Source organism: Trachypithecus francoisi, unplaced genomic scaffold (assembly GCF_009764315.1).
Source record: "Trachypithecus francoisi isolate TF-2019V2 unplaced genomic scaffold, Tfra_2.0 Lachesis_group7, whole genome shotgun sequence".
NCBI lineage: Eukaryota > Metazoa > Chordata > Mammalia > Primates > Cercopithecidae > Trachypithecus > Trachypithecus francoisi.
In genome coordinates, this window is record NW_022681472.1 from 54,272,729 (window position 1) to 54,294,285 (window position 21,557).

The following is a 21,557-nucleotide window of genomic DNA, read 5'->3' on the forward strand; positions in this document are numbered from 1 at the left end:
GATATGGCAACTGTCCTTCACTCCTCCTTGTGTCCATACCCTTTGCAATGTGACTTTATAGCTCCTCCTTTCGAGAGGTGGACTCCTTCTCATCTCCTTCATTTTGGGCTGATTCTGTAACTTTCAGTGTAATAAGGCCAATCGAATCTAATACAAGTGATGTTTGCCAGTTCTGAGCCCAGGCCTTACGAGGCCTCACACACTTTTGCCCTTTGCTTGGGATTCCTGCCCCATCCACCTGGACAAGCCTGAGCTAGTCTACTAGAGGATAAGAGGACTGTTATTACCAACTCTGGCTCCCCAGTCTACTGGAGGATAAGAGACCTCTATATCCTCTTATCCTTCAGTAGGCTGGGGTGCCATGGCTGGTTAGCCCAGTTACCTCCCAACAGAGACACCAGGCAGGTGAAAGAATCCAGTCAAGGTCAGCAAAGTTGACCCATGGCTTGCCACAGATACAAGAGGAAGCCTATCTAATTCCAGCCTGAATTGTCAACCTACAGAATCATAAGCAAAATAAATGTTTATTGTTTTAAGTCACTGAATTTTGGAGTCATTTTTTATGTAGTGCTAAATAGCCACTGCAGAGGCTGCTGAGCACTAAGAGAGCTATTTGTCTATCATTTCTTGGGATATTGGAGTACAAGGCTTTAGTAGTACCAGTCAGTCGATGAATGGAGACAGGAAGGGATGGGGATAGAGTGAGCAGCAGGATAAGGTTGTGTCTTGGGAGATGTTGCTGCGGACTCAGTACTCTCAAGTAGCAGGAGGAGCCAAAGGAGGAAGAGAATGTAGCAAACAGGAGCCCAGAGGAGTGGCTAGAGAAGCACTCTTAAAGCCATCTCAGGGACTTCCAGAAATATTTAGGAGAAAGATGAAAGGCTAAAGGTCTTATAGAGACAATGTGGTTGGAGCCAGAAAGACTATGTAATTTTAATATTACATCCAAGGCTACTCTGATTGAATTTTTTTTTAACCTCAAATTAGAGATTGTAACTTTCCAAAACATATTAGAAATAGGAAGTTTTCGGCCAGGCACAGTGGCTCACACCTGTCATCCCAGCACTTTTGTAGGCCAAGGCAGGAGGATCCTGTAAAGTCAGGAATTTGAGACCAGCTTGGCCAACATAACAAGACCCCATTTCTAGAGAAAAATAAAATAAAACAGAAATAGAAAGTTTTAGCAAATTTGTTACACATGAATTCTTCCAAATAGTGAAAAAAAAAATCAGTAGATTGTATTTACTTTATTCATCCTCGAAGGATTCTTTATTTCCAATTCTTTGGGGATAAGAAGAATAAAAATTGAGAAATGACTGCAAAGACTAGCAGCATTTATCACATATTCTTTGTACACATGAAGAAAGTGAAGAGCACACCAACAAATACTAAGTTACTGTGGCAAAGAAAGAAGTCTGGTGCTTACTTATATTGGGTTATCTTCTCCTTCCAGGCAAGTGTGAAGAGTACACGCCTTTGCTCACTCCCTTTGCCATAGAGAGAAGAAACATGACTAGTGGAGCCAATGCGGCAGTGAACAGCAGGGATCCTGTCATTTCTGAGCTGAAGCATTTCAATGTTTGTATAGAACTCTCCACCATTCTTGCCTGCCACATGGACTGTGGAGGCTGTGTGTTCCAGATGGCAAAACCACGGAGTGGTGGTATCTCTGTCTGCGTGGATCACTGAGCCAGGCCATGAAGTGAAGCTGCCTTAGAAGTTACCCAGGCCTGCAGCAGGTATCGCACAAATATGAAACCAACTTCAATTGTGTCAGACTGCTGAAGTCTTGGCATTGCTTGTTACTGAAGCATTGCCTGGCCTAGTCTGACTAATACAGTATTGAAAAGCTGACATCTGGCCAGGTGCGGTGGCCCACGCCTGTAATCCCAGCACTTTGGGAGGCCGAGGCAGGCAGATCACAAGGTCAGGAGATCGAGACCATCCTGGCTAACTTGGTGAAACCCCGTCTCTACTAAAAATACAAAAAATTCGCTGGGCATGGTGGCGGGCGCCTGTAGTCCCAGCTGCTCAGGAGACTGAGGCAGGAGAATGGCGTGAACCCGGGAGGTGGAGCTTGCAGTGAGCCGAGATCGCGCCACTGCACTCCAGCCTGGGTGACAGCGCGAGACTCCATCTCAAAAAAAAAGAAAAGCTGACATCTGATTAAAAAAAACTATCAATGTTGCAAATACATTACAAAAATGAGGAAAAATTGTTGTGCTGTTGTTCAGTGCACATTTTACATGGTTTAATTTTTGGCAAGCAAGATCTAGTGTTCAGAGGAGCATCCAAAAAATTTTGTGAGCATGCACATGATAATGGAAATTTTATCCATTTGGCAGAAGCCACAGCCAGATTTGATAATATTATGGTAGAATGTTTCTGCATGATATAAATGTTGACACTAAATAATATTGCACCTATTTCGAGAATGAAATACAAAACTAATTAAAATTGTAGCAGATGCAGTGAGTGAAATAGTCTGAATAAGGTAAAAAGAGCTAACTATTATTCATTATTTGGGCTACAACCTTGATGTGTTTGAGACACAACTCCTGACGGATATAGAACAGATAACTTTTTTTGTTGTTGTTGGATTTGTGGATTCTCAAAATGCAAATATTTCCATATGCAAACATATTGGGGATTTTTTTTCTCCAGCAAATGTCACAACTGGGGAAGGATTATAAACAATGTTAGTAAACCACTTACAAAACTAATCAAGAATAAAATAATTTGAAGCACCTTGAATATCACAATGTTGCAAATATGCATGGAAAACAGGACAGAATGAAACAGATGATTCTAAGAAATGATTCTAGTTCATTTTCTTTCTTGACTAGATATTTTAATCTTAGTAGCGAATGGTGCAGGAAAAATCTCTTCTGACACCACTGAATTTTTTTGTACCATCCAGATCTATACAACTGCCTTTCAGCTTCAGTGAAATGTTGTGTATTAAAAACACATTTACCAAACATAAATTTGAAACACTGTCAAATGCATGATGGGAGAGTTGAGTTTATGCCATTATGGCACTAAAAACTCAATTAGAGACTCTATCCAATTCTTCAGAAAATTTTGATATATTAATAAGGACAAGGATTATAAAATTCAAGCCAAAGGTAAGCTCTCAAAAACATCCGCTGTTAAGTTTATTTGCTCAGGACTCATTTGGGAAGATGTTTTAAGTAAAATTAATGCTACGTATATCCAAAATAATACAGGAGCTGGAATTCAACATATTGCCCTAAGAAGCATCCAAAGCAATTGTGTATCTGCAGATGTTTATTGTGTCGACTGGGAGATGGGGTGAGAGTGGAGGCTTTTCTTCCTGTTGAAAGAAGAAAGAAGGTTGTTGGCATCTGGACTCATGGTAAGAGGGGTGGTTGACGCCATGGCTTGGGAGGAGGCAGCCTGCCCTGCAGCATGGTAGGCAGCAGACCAACCAGGAGTGGTCCCTGGTGAAGGGCCTCTGCCACTGAGATCCCGGAATTTTCATGTCTGATGGCCAGTGTCCAGTGATCTTTTCTGCGTGGATGTTCTGCCAATCCAGGCCTTCAGTAAAACTTTGTCAAACTCCACGGCCTCTACTTAGGTCCAGACTCAAACTCCCACTGCCTAGGAGGCAGTGACTGGGCGGCAAGACAGAATGAGAGATGCAGTAAGAACATCTGGCTGAAGTGACAAGCAGCCATGCTGCCTGCTGGTGTGCAGTTCTGATGACAACCAAGGCAACTTCATACATAACTACACAAAGTTAATTTAACATGTTTGACTCTGCCATTTCATCCTAGTACCATAGGTAAGATTTTTTGAGTAATTACTATGTACCAGGCCCTATTCTAAACTCTTTGTGAATATTAATTAATTTAATCCTTGAAGCCATCTCACTATTGTGCCCATTTTACAGATTAGGAAACTAAGGCCCAAAGAGGTTACACTAATTACCTAAGGTCAAATTAATGACAGAGTCTGGCTCCAGAGTCCACACTTTTAACCAGAGTGCAACGGAATCTGAATGTTACCCTTATAACCAAAGAGTTCACAATAGTGTTCTGAGTTTTACTCGTAGAAAAGAAACACACGCACCCAGTCTCCCATCCCTCTGTCCCCCAGATAAATCCAAAATCTGCTGCCAGCTTACAGTGAAGTTGAAACTGCTTCTGGACCAAGCGTGGTGGCTCATGCTTGTAATCTCAGCACTTTGGGAGGCTGAGGTGGGAGGATTGCTTGAGTCCAGGAGTTCAAAACCAGCCTGGGTGACATGATGAAATCCTGTCTCTACAAAAAATACAAAAATTAGCCAGGTGAGGGGGTGGATGGCACATGCTTGTGGTCCCAGCTACTTGAAAGGCTGAGGTGGAAAGACCACTTGAGCCCAGGAGGTCAAGGCTGCAATGAGCCATGATCACGACACCGCACTGCAGCCTGGGCAACAGAGTGAGACCTTGTCTCAAAAAAGAAAAGAAAAGAAAGGAAATAAAATAAAAAGAAAAGAAAAGAACTGCTTCAGATTATCCAGATTATCAAAGTTTCAGGAATGCTGATGTTCAGCCTAGAATCTGCTTCTGCTCATTTGTCTCTGATGTGGTTTGGCTCCGTGTCCCCACCCAAATCTCAAATGGAATTGTAATCCCCACATGTTGAAGGAGGGGCCTGGAGGAAGATGATTGGATCCTGGGGCTGGTTTCTCCCATGCTGTTCTCATGATAGTGAATGAGCTCTCACAAGATCCGATGGTTTAAAAGTGTGTGGCAGTTACCCCCTTGTTCTCTGTGTCTCCTGCTCCACCACAGGAAGACGTGCCAGCTTCCCCTCCACCTTCTACCATGACTGAAAGTTTCCTGAGGCCTCCTAACCATGCTTCCTGCACAGCCTGTGGATCTGTGAGTCAATTAAACCTCTTTTTTTTTTCATAAATAACCCAGTCTCAGGTAGTTCTGTATAGCTGTGTGAGAATGGACTAATACAGCGTATCAAGCAGGCTGTGGGCTTCCCTCTCTCTTAGCGTGGACTAAGAGCAGGTCAATGCCCCACACTGGCAGGAAAACCTGCTGCCACCCCTCAGCAGAGAGAGAAGGGCATTGCGTGCCTGGGAAACTGAGCAGGAAAACTTTCACTCTTACAATGGTTGGGGTGGACGGGGAATATTTGCTCCCAGATCCGAGGCCATGCAGCAGCTACTTGGGAAGGAAAGAGTGACCCTCCCATTCCTACCCAAAGCTTTGGCTACATCCTAGGGCATGACTTGCCAAAGTCAAGGAACATCAAAGTTATGGTGACCAACTTCTCCTAGTTTCCCACAACTTTCCCCCTGTAGCTGTGAAAGCCCCGTATCCTGGTAACCCCTCAGTCCGAGCAAACTGGAACAGAGGGCATCATGATCAAAGATGAAATCAAGGAAAACCTTTTCCACGCTAACCTCAAATATGGAAGGCCAAAACCCCCAATTCACCCATCTCATGGAAGCCAGGAGATCCCAAACCCTCACCATCAGATTACAGGCTGCGCCTCGCCGCTCTTAGTCCTAGGGAACTCGACATCTCCTCAGAGCTCTGAGATGAGGCATTGAGGACACAGACCTTGCATTCCATCTGCATGCTCCCATCTCCCCCGAGGCTGCCAAAAATTGGACACTGGGAGATGGAGATGCTTGGCAGCTGGAGTCACTCCTAGCCTCGGGCAAATTTTCCAGGCTTTTACATCTTTGAAGGAGATGGCAATATTCCCCATTTCTTCCAGATCCACACCGCCTGGGGTCAGAGATGCAGGGAGCTGGCCAAAACGCCTTTCTCTGTGATAAAGAGGCCACAGCGTTAAATCCCATGAATTCATCAATAGGTAACAAAATATTTTGCATGATTTGGCCTTGACTGAAAGGAAATTGTGAAACCTGCAAGGTGCTCTCTGTTCCTAGTGTGGACTCCCCAAAGAGGTTCTGGTCCCGAACATGGCTACAGACATTCACTGCATGTAATCCAGACCTCATCTAATGCTATAAGTAAATAAACTCTGAATATTCAGAGAACAAATCACCAGTCCATCAAAATCCTTGGGGTAAATTAGTTCAGAAGACTGGACTAGAGACACACTCCGTGACTCACCCCCACCCAGAGTAAATAAGGGAAGATTAAGCACAACTTGATTGAATCATGCTGAAGTTTGGCATAACACAACAAACAGATCAGCCTGAAATCTCACATTAGGAACACATAATCTCATAAAATTTATGACTGTTATTGCTCACCACATATGTTTCTGGGTTACTGTGTGCCGAGCTTCAAGCAAACTTCATTGCTGGGGTCTTGAGGGGGCTGCCTGCTGATCCATAGCGTATTTCAAGAAAGAAGCCACATTCCCAGTTGACACTCTTTGGCATGAGTTTCCATGTGGCCTGGCCATGGCAGGGAAGGAGACTGGAGGGGGGATCTTGGCAGTGGGAAGAGGGTTTTGTGCCATGCCCCAAGTGGGCCCCTTGGCAAGGTCTCCTTGAGATGCTGAAGGGAAGACTGACAGGCAAATCTTTTCTATCTCTCTTAGCCTCAGTTTCCTTATTTGCAAAATAAGGGGTAAAATTAGACGATCTCTGAGGTCTTTTCAAGAAGATCAAGGGAGTGATTCATCTAAAGAAAATTCATCTAAAGAGAATGAATTGCCAATCTACTGCCCTCCGTCTCCAAAAGGAAGCCAGAGCAAGAACTGGCCACTATGTCACCAACTGAGAGCAGTAGAGAATGGTGTGTGGCTTACAGGAGGCCATGGAATGCCAGCCCTGAGATCTGGGAGGAAAGGAGAGACAGCCACGTGCTTCAGGAGGGTCACCCTCAATTGCTGCCCAGAACTAAAACAGAGTTCAGAAGTGTTTGCAAACTTGTATCACCACTCCACCTTCCACTGCCCATTGATCGAGGCCCCTTTCCCCTCTGAGCCCAAACGCAACCTCATGATTCTTCTTGACAGAAGCTGCTACCCAACTATCAGATCCTGGTGGTGAGCAAGAGCTGCTTTCCAACCCAAATGATGCTTAGACTCCCTCCAGGCCCATGCTCAGGGATTCCAGGTCTGACTGTAGAGACTCCAGAATGCGGAGTCAGTGAGAAGCCAGAGCCCCAAGAGAGGGAGCCAATTCCCTGAAGTGAAGGGCCATCGTTTGCAGGAGATGGTTGCTGAAGTCCAAGTCCAGGGATTCCATAATGAAAGGAAGACGAAGCCCGTGAGCCCTGGATTCATTTATTGAAGCCTAGAGCAAGGCAACATATTCCCAGGCCCCAAGGCTGTGCCCCCAAGTGTCATCACAAGGGAACACGTGTGTAGCAGAGGCAGGTGACATGTAGACACAGCAGGTGCCTGCCATGCTGAGGTTTGTGCCTTCCTGCACCCATCTGGGCTCTGCCCTGAACGTCTCAGCTCAACAATCTCTCTCACGCAGATCCCTGCCTTCCCTGCCAACAGCCAACGTCTAACCCTTCTGACCCTCGGGCCCTCTTCCAGGCTTTTCCTGTTCCATTTCCAGCACTGCTAGCTCCATCCAGAAAGTTTTGAACGAAAGAGCAACATTTTTTTTCTGGCTTGTTCATTTTCATTATGATTTTCACAGCCAATTCCAGTAAATCTGCTACAATAAAAGTCCCTATTCATCATCCATGTTCTTCTAAATAATCTTAGATTTGATTTGAAGTCTACTTCAGTTAATATTTTACCTTTTTTCAAAAAAATAGTTTTGTTGCTTTTTCCTGATTGTAACTCAGATATCAGCTGGGGACTGCCCTGCCCCTCAACATCTGTGAAATGTCCTGTGGCAGACTGTATTTTCCAAATAAGGCCACAACATTACTTTCCATCCCATATGCTCATTCCAGAACTTTGCGACTCCTCCATTGAGAGATGGCGGCTGTGTCATCTCCCCTTGAATCTGGGTGGGCCTTTTGACTGCTTCAACTGATAGAGTGCATGTAATTGACTGTGCAACTTCCAAAATGTGAGTCAGGAAGGCCACACAGCTTCCACCTGGCTCTCTCTCTCTCAGGACACACACCTTAGGAGCCATGGACAGCCACGTAAGAAGTCCAGCCCCCTGAAGATGCCCGGCTGCCAGCACCATGCAGAGACCACATAGAGATGGAGAGAAATTGCAAGAAGCCCCAGTTGCTCCAGCTCCAACTGCCTGAGCCTTTCCAGCCCAGACACCAGACATGTGGATGGGGAAGGCTTTGCTGGGACTCCAGCTTCAGCCGCAGGAGAGACCCCACGCAAGAGCCACCCAGCAGAGCCCAGTCAACCCCCAGCACCTGGAGAGATATAAATGATTGTTGTTTTTTGATGCCAATAAGTTTGAAGTGGTTTTTTAGTGTAGCAATGGATAACAGGGACAATTTGGCTGAAGTTCAAGCCAAATTTCAAGCTGAAGTTCTGTCCTGTGGAACTCACAAGGCTTTCCAAGGCTTCTGCGGATTCCTGGAAAAACAGAATGGATTGTTCATTTGTGGATTATATGTGTTCAGATGCTGCCTCTGTCCGACCCCACACAGCATGTGAAATGTGACCCCAATTCATGTCCCACAGCAGTCACTCACACCAAGCATCTGAGTGGGTAGTAGACCATGTGGGAGATTTAAGATCATGTAGCCGACCACATGGGATTTTGTCAACTTGCTACCTCTTCTCCCCTCCCTCTTCCCAGGCTCATCTCCTCTCAGGTTGCTCTGGGAACCCACATTCTTCTCCCTCTACTAAGAAGAGCAATTAAAATTCCCTCAAGTGCCTAGTCCCAAACTTCCACACTCAAGCACATCAAGAATCCAGCCTTTACTGGAGCCAATTGAGGTTATAGATGAGCAATTATTCTTGTGTGCATTCATTGTAAAAAAAATTCAAGGAACACCCAGAAAAATAAAAGAAGAAAGTAAAAATTACCCCCAAATCCCACTATCCAGTGATAAGCACTACTAATGTTTGGTAAACATCCTATCAGTATACAATTTTACATATATAAGATTATACTATCCTTGCTGCTCTATGCTTCCCCAGGTATAATTGGTACTAATAACAGCTTTACCATTTATTTAGCACCTACTAAGTACTTAGCAATTATACAAAGGTAGCATCCTCAGTGCATCATTATCTTCTTTTTCCTAAGGGATTTTGGGGAGAGTCAGAGCAGGGACCTGAACCCAGACCCTCCCAACCATAAGGCCGGTGCACTTGCCACTAAATCATTCAGCTATAGCGGAATCTTTCCCCCAGACCTGCATATCACTGTGGAAAGACTATCCTGGCCTGCATATCTTGAGCCAGGTCTAGCATCCTAACACATTCCTGTGCCCTTTTACAGAGAGTCCAAGGGATCAGAGCTCCCAGGAGTCTGTGTTTGGCTCATTCCTGGTGAGGCTGAGTTTCTAGAAGGAAGTGAAAGTCTGGGCCCCACAGGAGAAACAGGGAGGGTTCTGTGTCCTCAGTATAGCAGAGCAAAGCCAGATAGGAGCTCTCCTCTGCCTCCGTGTCTGCGGGACGGAGGGGTCCTGCTGTCCTGGGAGTCTGGGGTGGTCTCTCATGAGTTCAGCATGAACCATCTGCCTCTTCCTCCCAGGGAGTGTTTGTCCCAACTCCTGAGGGCCTCATCTGTGCAGGGCCCGCCAGGCGAGGAGGACATGTCTTAGGAACAGGCTGTGCTTGTTCCCTCAGCCCTAGAAGAGACTCTGCCAGGTGGCACTTGCCCTACCCTGGGGAGGAGTCTGCAGTATGTTCTCTGTCAACCTTTACTGATGAGCACATGTTCCAAGCAGAGCCCCAGGGGACTAGCATCTGCTCTGACCCCTTCCAGAGAAACCCTGGGTGAGAAGCTGAGAGAGGAGATCCCACACTGGGGGCACTGCAGCCCCGGAAGAGGAGGAGCAGCCTCTGGGGAGGGCCTGACCTTTCCTTTGATGACTTTCTTGGGCCTTGCACTAATTGTGAAGAAGTAAAAAGTGAGTTATTAGTCTCCAGCTGTTCCCACAGATGCTGACATTTGAGGGAGGCCAAGGGCAGCGGACTCCTCCCCACCACACAACCACACTTACAGCCGTCCACTTGAAGGTGGGCCTGCCTTGCAGGAGGTCCCCTTTGACTTCAGAGACTCAGACACCCCCAGCTCAGGGTAGGCGTTTAGAAGGCTGTGAGTCCAAAAGCCCCAGACTTGAGTTCTGGCTGCCACTTATTTACTTGAACCCAGGATAATTTGCTTAACTCCTCTGAGCCTGGGCTCCCCCATCATCTTAGTTTTGTTTCCCCCATAGAAGTACTCCCTAAGATGGGGGTTCTGTTGCTGGTGTTTTAATTGGGAGGTGATCCCAGGAAGCTCCAGCAGGGGAGCAGGTAAGGAAGGGAAGTAAGCCAGTGAAAGATCATTGTCAAGCCAGTGACAAAACAGAAGCTTAATCCTGCTGGGGAACTCTTAGAGGCAGTGGAGAATACATGTCCTGGAATTATCCCCCATTTCCCTAACCCCAGGGCAAAGGAGCTGGCATACTGATCCACCAATTCCCACCAGTCATTGTTTAAAGGCTGACCCTGGGGAGGGGGTCAGGGATCATACCTGTGTCCCTCTGGCCTGCCCTATGCCCAGGTAGAGCAGGTTCCAGCCACCAGAGACAGCCTCAGGCAGAGTCACACACTGCTCTTGCACACTACTTTTGTTACAAAGTAGACTGGGTGCTATGGGCAACCAAGGACATGTCTTCATCCTCCAAACCTCCAGTGCCCTCCAGTGCTGTGGTAAGTGCCAAGAGGATATGGTGGGACACCCTCAGCCTCTGCTACCACTACCTCTAAAACAAGAGAAATGACACTGGCTGCTTAGGATGGCTGTGGGGAAATATGCAGATTTTGTTTTATTTGATTTGTTTCAGCAGGCAGTTGACTTGGTTGAACTCTTACTGCATATTCTGTCTCCTGGGTGGCAGCTCAAATCCCCACAAATGCATCATTCAGAGGTCAGCCTGAGATTGAGGCAGAGTTTATGCCCTGAATTTAGTGCTTATCCTCTTTTGATCAGTCTTTTCAACTACATCGCCTCCATTTACAGTGAATATAGTTTCCTCAAACCCTGTCCTTTTGCCAGAAAAACTATATGCTGTCTCTCAGAGTTCTATTCTAGCCTCTCTCCACGGGACATGCTCCTGCTGGCTTTTTAAAAGTTGACTGTGGGGTAGGTGCAGTGGTTCATGCCTGTAATCTCAGAACTTTGGGAGACTGAGGCAGGAATATCACTTGAGGCTGGGAGTTCAAGACTAGCTTGGACAACACAGCGAGACTCCATCTCTACAAACAATAAAAAATTAGCCAAGTGTGGTGGTGCATGCCTGTAGTCCCAGCTACTTGGAAGGCTGAGGTGGGAGGATTGCTTGAGTCTGGGAGGTCAAGGCTGCAATGAGCCATGATCACACCACTGTACTCCAGCCTGGGCAACAGAGTGAGACCTTGTCTCAAAAATAAATCAATAAAATAAAAGTTGACTGTAGGTTACCATTCTGCTTAACAATAAGCTGAATGAATAAGCACACAATAACTAGGGTTGAGAGAGTCAATTGAATAAAACCCACAATCAAGTTAAGGACCAGTCCTGAATACAGATAACCTATCTCATTGTGCAATCATGTCTCCAATCACTTGACTGAACTTCAGTTTGGGTGCAAAAAAGGCCCTTGTAGCTATGTAGCCTTTTATTATTTCTGTAATGAATCTGGCCTATTTGACCCCAGAGATATCAATATTCCAAAGTTCCTGTTCTTGCCCCAGTGTTCTCATATAGGACCTCTTGTCCCCAGAAAGTCTACTAATCCCCATAGCCCTATCCCACCCTCTCTCACTCAGCTAAAATTTTCTGATAATCCACTTCTGATGGTGCCTCTAGGAGAGGGGTGACAATTTTGGATGAGTGGGGAGATGTCACTTTTCCGGATTGTTCTGAGGCTTAAATAAGTTAATGCATATAAAGTGCTTAGGACTTGACTTGCCCATAGGCACATAGTAAGCCCTTGATAAACGGTGGTGGTGGTAATATTGTTATTATCTTATTATCGTTCTCTCTTCTTAGTTGTAAATGTCATAAGCACAGAGTAGGAACTCAGTCACTGTGTGTAGAATATAACTTAATTGGAAAGATGCCCTCTGTCATGGCCTAGAACCTAGACACCTCAGAGCCTAATTAGCGGTGGGTCAGGAAATACAGATGCCTCCCCTGAAATGGTGAGACTAAGGTATATTAGTCCATTTTCATGCTGCTGATAAAGACATACCTGAAACTGGGCAATTTACAAAAGAAAGAGGTTTAATGGACTTACAGTTCCACATAGCTGGGGAAGCCTCACAATCATGGCAGAAGGCAAAGAAGAGCAAGTCACATCTTACATGGATGGCAGCAGGCAAAGAGAGAGAGCTGTGCATTGGAACTCCTCTTTTTAAAACCATCAGCTCTCATGAGACTTATTCACTACCATGGGAACAGCATGGGAAAGACTTGCCCCCATGATTCAATTATCTCTCATTGTGTTCCTCCCACAACACATGGAAATTCAACATGAGATTTCAGTGGGGACACAGGCAAACCATATCATAAGGTGACCCAGGTCAGTGTCACCTCCACCAGGAGGACTCCTTTTCCATCTGAATTTGGTACCCTCCTTTATGTTCCCATTGCACACTACTCTTGTTCCAAAGTAGACCGGGTGCTATGGGCAACCAAGGATGCATCTTCATTCTCCAAACCTCCAGGGCCTGACACATGATAAACATCTAGTAAGTATTTGCTAACTGAATATTGGCTTACTTACCTTCCCCCAGGCATTTTATTTTATTATTTCATTTTATTTATTTTGGCTTCCATTTTAGGTTCGGGGGTACACGTGCCGGTGTGTTACATGTAAATTGTGTGTTGCTGGCATTTGGTGTACAAATGATCTCATCCCCCAGGTAGTAAGCAGAGTACCCAATCATTTTTCAACCCTTCCCCTACTCCCAACCTCCCCCCTCTACGGGTCCCCAGTGTCTACTGTTCCCAGCTTTGTGTCTGCCCCCACACATTGTAATGTCTAGCTAGCACAGTACCTGCCCCTAGTAGAGACTTACAGGTTTATTAAGTGTATGAAGGGCATAGATTTCCTTCATTACATGCAAGTGAAAGAAACATACTTTTTCCTTCTAAATCTAGTTAAATCTGGCTCTAGCCCTCACATGCCTGACTGAGAGCTGTCTGATACATTGAATCAGTAACCCCCAATTCTAATCCCTTATCTGCGCCTACCATAGAGGCTGGAGAAGCTACAATGCACTTTTTTCACAGCATCCTTTGCAGTTAGGAGTGGTTGGGAGACACAGTATAGGCTGATGAGAAGCAAGACATTTGCTGGCAATGTCCTTACTTTCTTTCTTCTGTGCGATATACAGACATATGTCTGGGGTACAGCAGCCCCCTTGAAAACATGAGGAGACAGTGTGAGGAAAAGACTGAGACAGTTACCCGCAAGCAAGCCTTGATGTCCCTGAGTCATGAACCAGTGCCTCCAGACATCTGCCTGCAGGCTATTGGCTAAAGGCACTCCAGTTAAGTGTTCTGAATTTCACTCCTCACTGAAACTAAATGGGGTACCTCTCTTTCCAGAGGATCCTGAGGAGGGGTAAATAAGAGATGTTGATCCAGTTATCCTGCCACAAATGAATGGAAACATCTTGCTCAGGTCATTTAAGTCCAGAATTAAGCACGAATTTCCCTTCTGTAAAAAAAGTAAGTTGGACCAGGTGATGGCAAAGGTTCTCGCCCTGGAGTCCAGGCTGGAAGAGGCGGCCACAGTGGTGACACCCTGTGATCCCCACCCTTCCTGACTCAAGCTGAGCTTGCTAAGAGAGTGCAAGGCTCAAACAGAGAGTGTTCCAGGCTATTCCTACGTTCTTCACCAACCTGCGAGCAAAGGGAGCACCAGACAGGGAGGGAGTGAGGATACACTGAGCAGAGTCACTGGGACTGGAGGAGGCCAAACATCATGTGTAAGTCAGCAGGCAGGTGTGAGAACCAGCTCAACTTGAAAGCCAAAGACTCAGAGAGCTGTAAAGTTTAGAGCTGACGAGTGGACTGCCATGAATGTGAGTGTAGTGGAGAGAGGGTGGGGATATTTATGGAGCTGATTCTAGAGACCAGAACAGTAGCTGATGATGAAGAGCTGTCTTCCTCTTAACCTGCTGTAGATTTGAAATTCCGGGAGGAGCTCACCTTCTAGCACACTCAGATGTTTGCGTGTGCATATATATGTGTGTGTGTGTGTGTGTGTGTGCATGCATAGTATGACTGCTGGCCCCTTAGCCTCCAGGCTGATTGAGGGAAAAGCTTTATGCTGTCACATCTCAACATCAGTGGGCTTCAGAATCTCTAAACGGAACCTGCAATCTCTTGGATATGGGGGAAGAAAGGAAGCAACTAAGCCCTTGGCACGGGTCGGGCATTGTGCTGGCACCTGCATGTCCATTGCACTCACAGTGAGCCTGCAAGGTAGAGATGATCAAACCCACTTCATTGGCTTTGCAGAGAGCTCTTGATGAGACCAGAACTCACCACTGGCAGGGCCGCTCCCCTGAGCTTCCACATTTCCTGCTTGCACAGCTTAGATCTGTGTGGCTATGTGCAGGTCACCCAGCCTTTAAGAACCTCAATTTGCCATTTGGAAAAAGGGAGCAGTTTGGAGTTGCAGGCCCAGATGATGATTCCCCTTCTCCTTGGTCCTCAGTGTTATAGTGAGGATGGAATTAAATAACATTTGTGAATTCTTATAAAATTGTGAAGTGCCATGACAATGAAAGGCTTATAATTATTTTCTACAACAACAATAATAATAAGCTAAATTTGATTCTGGCATAAAAATGCAATAGCTAAGATTCAGTGATGTAGAACAGATCGATTTGGGGAAAATTATACTTCATATGCATTTCACAAGCTAGTGAAAGTGCACATTGCCATGGCCATGAGAAAGACCAGGAGAAGAGAAAGGCTCATAAATTCAGCAAGTCTACCCAATTTCAGTTCACTCAAATGCACAACAATTTATTCTCAAATACTCTGCTGGGCTTAAGGAAAGACTCAATGATTACAATATACTCTTAAAGCCTTTAAGAGAGTTTAAGCAATCATTTGTATTCTAAATAGGCCTTCCTGACACATCCTCCTTAAAATGTTAGATCAGAAAAAGAATTCAAAGCCAGAGGCTGGCTGGCAGCGCTCCTGCTGTTCTATCAAGTTGACTGTGGGTTCCCATTCTGCTTAGACAATAGGCTGGATAAATGAACATGCATAGCCAGAGCCTGGGAATCTAATCAAATGAAACCTTCCATTAAATTAATCTGACACAGCTTTGGCCATTTTTCTGGACTAGTTCTGGATTCAGATACTCTATCCTATTATCCAGCTGTATCTCCTACCATGTGACCCAATTTTGAGTTTGAAAGAAAACGTCCCTGTTGCTATGTGGTCTTCTACTGTTTCTGTGATTCAGCTTGCCTTGTTTAAATCTCATGAACACCCTGACCTCACACTCCTCTACTTGCCTCTCTCTTATCACACAGGATCTCTCATCCCGAAATTGTCTCCTCAGCCTCATGTTCCAGTCCACTCACCTGAAGCTTTCCCAAAATCCTCTGCTGATGATGCCCTTTGGAGGACGCTGATTACTTTGGGTGAGGAGAGATGCCACGTCTTGTAGCATCTAAAGTCACCAGCCCATGAGATGCGAGAGCAGTGCTGAGCTCCATACAGAGATAGAAGAAGGGTGTCTCCCACGTTTAGTCCATGAGCCTCAAAGCACCTCTGCTTATACCAGTGTTCTCAACCTCCTCATAACAGCAGCCCCTTTGACTTACCTTCTAAGCCTTCTGTCTGCAAGAGGAGCCTGTGAAGGACTGACCCTCTGCCATTCCCTTCATCCTTCAGTCTCTACTTCTCTTCCTTCCCAAGGCAACTCTACCATCGATGTCTTCCATGTTCTCTGGCCAGCAAAGGCTCTGTGCTCAGAGTTCCACAGATGGGCTATCAGTTCAACCAAAAGCAAGCCTTGCATCTCTTTGAATCCCACTTTGGACCCAGCTACCACACCTTGCAATGTGAATTTTGCAATGTGAATTTTCTAATTCCAGATTCTCTGTCCTGTTGTAACTTCTGCGTCAAACCATGTGTTTCCATTTTAAGGCTTGAAAAATATGATCAGCCTGGCTCTGGGGGCTTGCACTGCCCTTAAGTCCCTTCTGACTCATGCCCAGCTGTCTTAGAGCACAGAGCAGGCTCCTACACCTCCCCTGACAGATGCCTTCTGGCCAGGCTGGGTGCTGGAAGGAAGACCTGTGCCTCTCAAATACCCTCGTTGGTCCCTTCCTCAGGCAGAAAGTGCCATGTGTCCAGGAAGAAAAAGTTGACCCCCTAGTCCAAGACCCAACAATCAAGTTTTGTTTAGGATATAAGGCCATTGAACTGGTCGTATTTATTTTCTCTGCACTTGTGTTTTCTAAGTTTTTCCACATTATTTCTAATTTGGGCTGTCAGAAAGGGGAAAAATTAAAAACCAAGGATCTAGAGATAATGGAGTATCTTGGTGGTTACTGCACTAAAAACCAGCTGGCTAAAATGGGTTTGGAAGATCTTAGAAGGCAACCTGACTCAAACACTGTGCAAATCAAAATTGGTAGAGCCCACAGGCCAAGTGCAGCTGAAACACTAAATGCACTCCCTCCCTCCCTAGTGAAAACACATATGGACTCATGTGGACGCTGTCCTCCCACCTTCATCTACTTCCGGAAATAGTGAAATAGAGAGATAGGAACTGCTGTTCGGATTGGAGAACCCCAGGCATTCCTAACATGTGGCCCTATCTGTTACCCTTTATCTATCTGCCTTGCTCAAAGCTGTATTTTCATGAGCACATGGTAAGGCCTTAACTATTATTTGTTGAATAAATGAAGGAAGGAGGAATAGGATAAAATACATGTCAGCTGACTCAGATGCTTTTTTGGAGAGTTAGATATACATGTACAAATGGGTAAATATATAAAGAAATAGATGAATAATTAAATTGGCACTAATTGGTATGGTTGATAGAACACTAACACCATCTCTCTTGTTGACAGTGTGTGATTGAATTAACAGTATTAAGTGTGTCTATGACATGACTCTCCCTGCTTTTTTCTATCATCCTCCTTACATCTTTCCTCACCTCCAGAAATTATCCCCTCCACAAACACACAGATTTGTGTGTCTAGTAAAACAAAATCTTTCACAGATGGTACAGGTGCTAACAGAGAGAAGAAAGGGGAAGAGTGAATTCTAAGTGTTTCTTTTCACTTAATAATTTACCCTCAGAGCAACAGGAGTTTTGGTATAGCTCAAGGTCCTAAGACTGCGACTATAATTTCTAGCAGTGTATTCTTGAGAACAGCATGTCTTTATTGCAATGAATTATGTACTAGCTAAGCATCCATCACCACAGTCCGGAAAGTCTGACCAATTGGTTTCAATACTTAGATGAGGCTTATTTTCAACCAGACATGCCCACTTGTAAATGCCTACTAAGTGTAACCCACATAAATTTGAGTGTCCTCATGGCCTTTTCAGCTCTTGCATAGTAAAAAGAAATAAACATTCAACTCCTAAATCCTTGAGGGAAAATGAAGATTTGGAGATGGGTTTTCTGATGATATGGCCCAAGGATTTTGCATTGCTCTAACTGCTCTTCTCATGGGAAGCCACTGGCCTGTGCTTTGAATTTAATGCAACAAAATCTATCACCTTGCAACTCTTCCAGAACCAACAACTAGGCTGTACAACTCCCTTTTAGAAGTATGCAGGAAACATATTCACAGCAAAACATCTTCACTTAAGGCCAATGGGACCCCTCCCAACACTCTACATCTCCTCATTCAACCCAGCTTGTCCTTTCTTGTTCCCCTTTAGAGTGTGGAGCCTTGGGGATTTAAGGCAGTGGGGTCTGGTGCCCCTGCAGCCTGCCCTGCCCCTGCCACATCACTAACATCTGAGCACAGCATCCCGCCTCTTCAACCGAAGACTCCTTAGCGATATCCACAGACCACATTTCCTCCAAGTTACAAGCTAAAATGTTGTTTCTTGCCACAAATAAAACACAAGTTACTTACTCCAAAATTCAATGTGGCCGGGGGGATGACACTACCTCACTTATGCTGAGGCCTGAGAGATGCTTTATGTGTGACCAACATCACTCCTCGAGGGACAAATCAGGGGGTACTAAGTCCTGGGCTGGATCTGAGGTGTCCCCTGAGTGGGACCAGGGAAGCTGCTCTCCCATTCATCTTGCTTCTCAGCTTAAGATACAGTGGCCCCGAAACCACCCTGCTGCCCTAGTTTAAACTCAAGTATTCCATCTCACTTGTAGAAGCTGCCATTTTGCCTCTTTTTTTCTTTGGGCTTGATTAGCCACATCAACACAGGGAATTCAAAAGGCCCCTCCAGTTTAAAATCAGCTCTCAAATTGCACAGCCACTCTTTGCCAAAAGTTGCTGATCTGTCTCCCGCAAGGATTGATCCAAGTGCTTCTCATTATCCAAGCTAGCTTCGATTGCTCCCGTGGTGCTGCCTGCAGTAGTAGTCCCTCCTACCACAACACAGGAAAACATTTGTGCCAGTAACAGATTCCTACTTGTGAATTAAATACATAAATCCTAGCTAACCTCCTCTCTACCCTCTACTGTCTCTAGGGCAGTGAGGTGGTTGGCCACTAGATCAGACATCTGGCGGCGTTAGAGTTGCAAACAGTCCCCATTGTTAAGGTCCTCATCTAACAACATCTTTCCTCTGCCTTTGCTACATACCACCCCTGAAATCTTCAAATGGAGCTGCTAACACAGCTCAAAGCCCTTTTCTCTGGTTCCTTGCGTGGAACTTCCTGTGAATTTCTTATGTTTCTAGTAGCAATCAGCTTGTATAAACAGTTTCAAAGCCAACTTGATTGCCAACCTTACAGTAGCTGTTGTGCTCCAGGGGAGCTGGTCCCAGCTAGAGCAGGGCAACAATGTGGATGAGTGCAACTATCCTTTTCATTGATCGCCTCATTCCTTGCACAAAGCTTCTGCTTCTTAGTTGCATATCTATTGGGATTGATGTGCTAATGTCCAATTTGCAATCTCAAGAGAGAAGGTTTTTGTTTTTTAGGTTATAAATGCTTTACTTTTTTTAACATAGAAGAAGCTCAGTGGTGGACACCTATGTGGTCATTTGATGTTTTATGACTAAACGTTAGAGTTCAGGCTCTCTCTCTTATAGAGCATAAATGTATCCCTACACATGCGTATGTAATTCTTATCAAAATTAAGCTTAGTTACTAAAAGAAGATTCGTTATCTGAACTTTCTTCTGTAATTTCTCACTTTCACCATCAAGCACTGGAGCATCTGGCCTCTCAGGAAAATCTGGGTCTAGTCCTTCTGATATCATTTTTTTTTTTTTTTTTTGTTTTGAGACAGGATCTCACTCTGTCACCCAAGCTGGAGTGCAGTGGCGCAATCTTGGCACATTGCAACCTCCACTTCCCAGGTCCAAGTGATTCTCCTGCCTCAGCGTCACAAGTAGCTGGGATTACAGGTGTGTGCCACCATGCCCAGTTACTTTTGTATTTTTTGGTAGAGACAGGGTTTCACCATATTGGCCAGGCTGGTCTCGGACTCCTGAACTCAAGTGATCCATCTGCCTTGGCTTCCCAAAGTATTGGGATTACAGGCGCAAGCTACCACGCCTGGCCTAATTTTGTTTCTGATTGCCATTGCTGGTACACCTACTTGAACCATTTTGAGATCTCTAGCATATCTTGGATCCTTGACTACAGTTAAGCTGTTTCCTGCTGATCCCTCACTTTCCTGGGGTCCAGAGTCTTGTGTACTGTTCCGTAACTGCTCTGAAGTGGCTTCAGAAGGTGCTGAAGTCCATTTGTGATACCAGTGACACTTAAAGGAGATACTTCAACTGTGACATCATCTAGGTCAGAGATAGATGACAACTTTGTGTCTAAAATGTTGAGAGTTGTTTCAATTTGTTGGATACAAAGAGAAAGGTCTGCCAGTTTCTCCTCACAAACCATAGAAAAGCAGTCGAGGAACTGTACAGTGTGCACCACAAATTGGTTTAGAAAAGCCACAGTTCCTTTCTGTTGAAGAGTTGGCACCTTGGTCAGGTCATGCCTGACTCCATGAGAGGAAGCCCATTGTCATCCATCTTCTCGGTGGGCGGGAGCCCCAGAGTTCACCCACAAACCCCTCCCAGATGGGGTCGCCCAAGCCAGTAATGGTGTGTTAAGAGGGAGTTTTCGTAGGCATCCTCCATTTAACTGGTTCACAGGGCCCTATGTTTATTTGATTCCCTGAGTGGTGCTGAGACCTGAAAACCATATTCTTCTCTAAAAGAGTAATTTTGGCAAGGCACAGTGGCTCATGCCTGTAATCCCCACACTTTGGGATGCCAAGGCGGGTGGATCACTTGAGGCCAGGAGTTCCAGACCAGACTGGCCAACACAGTGAAACTCCGTCTCTACTAAAAATACAAAAGTTAGCCAGGCATAGTGGTACATGCCTGTATTCTTAGCTACTCAGGAGGCTGAGGTGGGAGAATTGCTTGAACCTGAGAGGTGGAGGTTGCAGTGAGCCAAGATCGTGCCACTGCACTCCAGCCTGGGCGACAGAGCAAGACTGTCTCAAAAATAATAACAATAAAATAAAATAAAAGAGTAATTTTGACATCAGAGTAGGGCCTACCGTTTCCTCTCAGGCTTTCCCATGCTATTCGGTGCTTGTAACTGACTCACCTACACTTGTTTGTATCACAATTCCAACAACTTGGCAATCCCAGAATTTGTCTCTGTGAGTCAGGTCATGATTATTATTTTAATCTAAGAAACATAAGATTGCATCTTAGGTAAAATCCCACTCATCCCTCCACCCCACAAATAGAACCTACACAAAACTGGGTCCATTTGTAGCTCTTTCCACATTGGGTTGCATGCTAAAGCATATTCAAATCCAACTCTGAAACAGTGGGGACCTTTTGTGACGTAAACTGGCTAGCTCTTCACCCAACCTGATTCCTCTTCCTCCCGGCCACACAGGTAGATAAATTTCCCAGCCTCCCTTGCAACTAGGATTGGCCATGTGACTGTGTTCTGACCAATGACATGCCAGTGGGTATGATGTGGGCCACTTCTGAGCCTAGACTACAAGAACATCTTGTATCCATCTCCACTCACTTTCTCCTTCTGGCTTGATGTAGGTGAGCTCTGCACTATTGGAAGGATGTGTTGAAGATGGGGAGGAGCCCAGTCCCTGAATCATCACTTGTAGGAGAGATGCCCACTAATTTAGAACAAATATTTTGGACTCTACTGTGGTCTGAATGTGTCTCCCAAAATTCACATGTTGAAACTTAATGATCAATGTGATAAAGAGGTGGGGCCTTTAGGAGGTGATTAAATCATGAGGGTTGAACCAGAATGAATGGGATTAGGCTCTTATAAAAGGGCTCAGTAG

General features: G+C 45.3%; 1 pseudogene; it reads right to left on the minus strand.

Annotated features, from left to right (window-relative positions):
• Nucleotides 1-19,360: 19,360 nt before the first annotated feature.
• Nucleotides 19,361-20,253, minus strand: LOC117078826 (annotated as a pseudogene).
• Nucleotides 20,254-21,557: the final 1,304 nt, after the last annotated feature.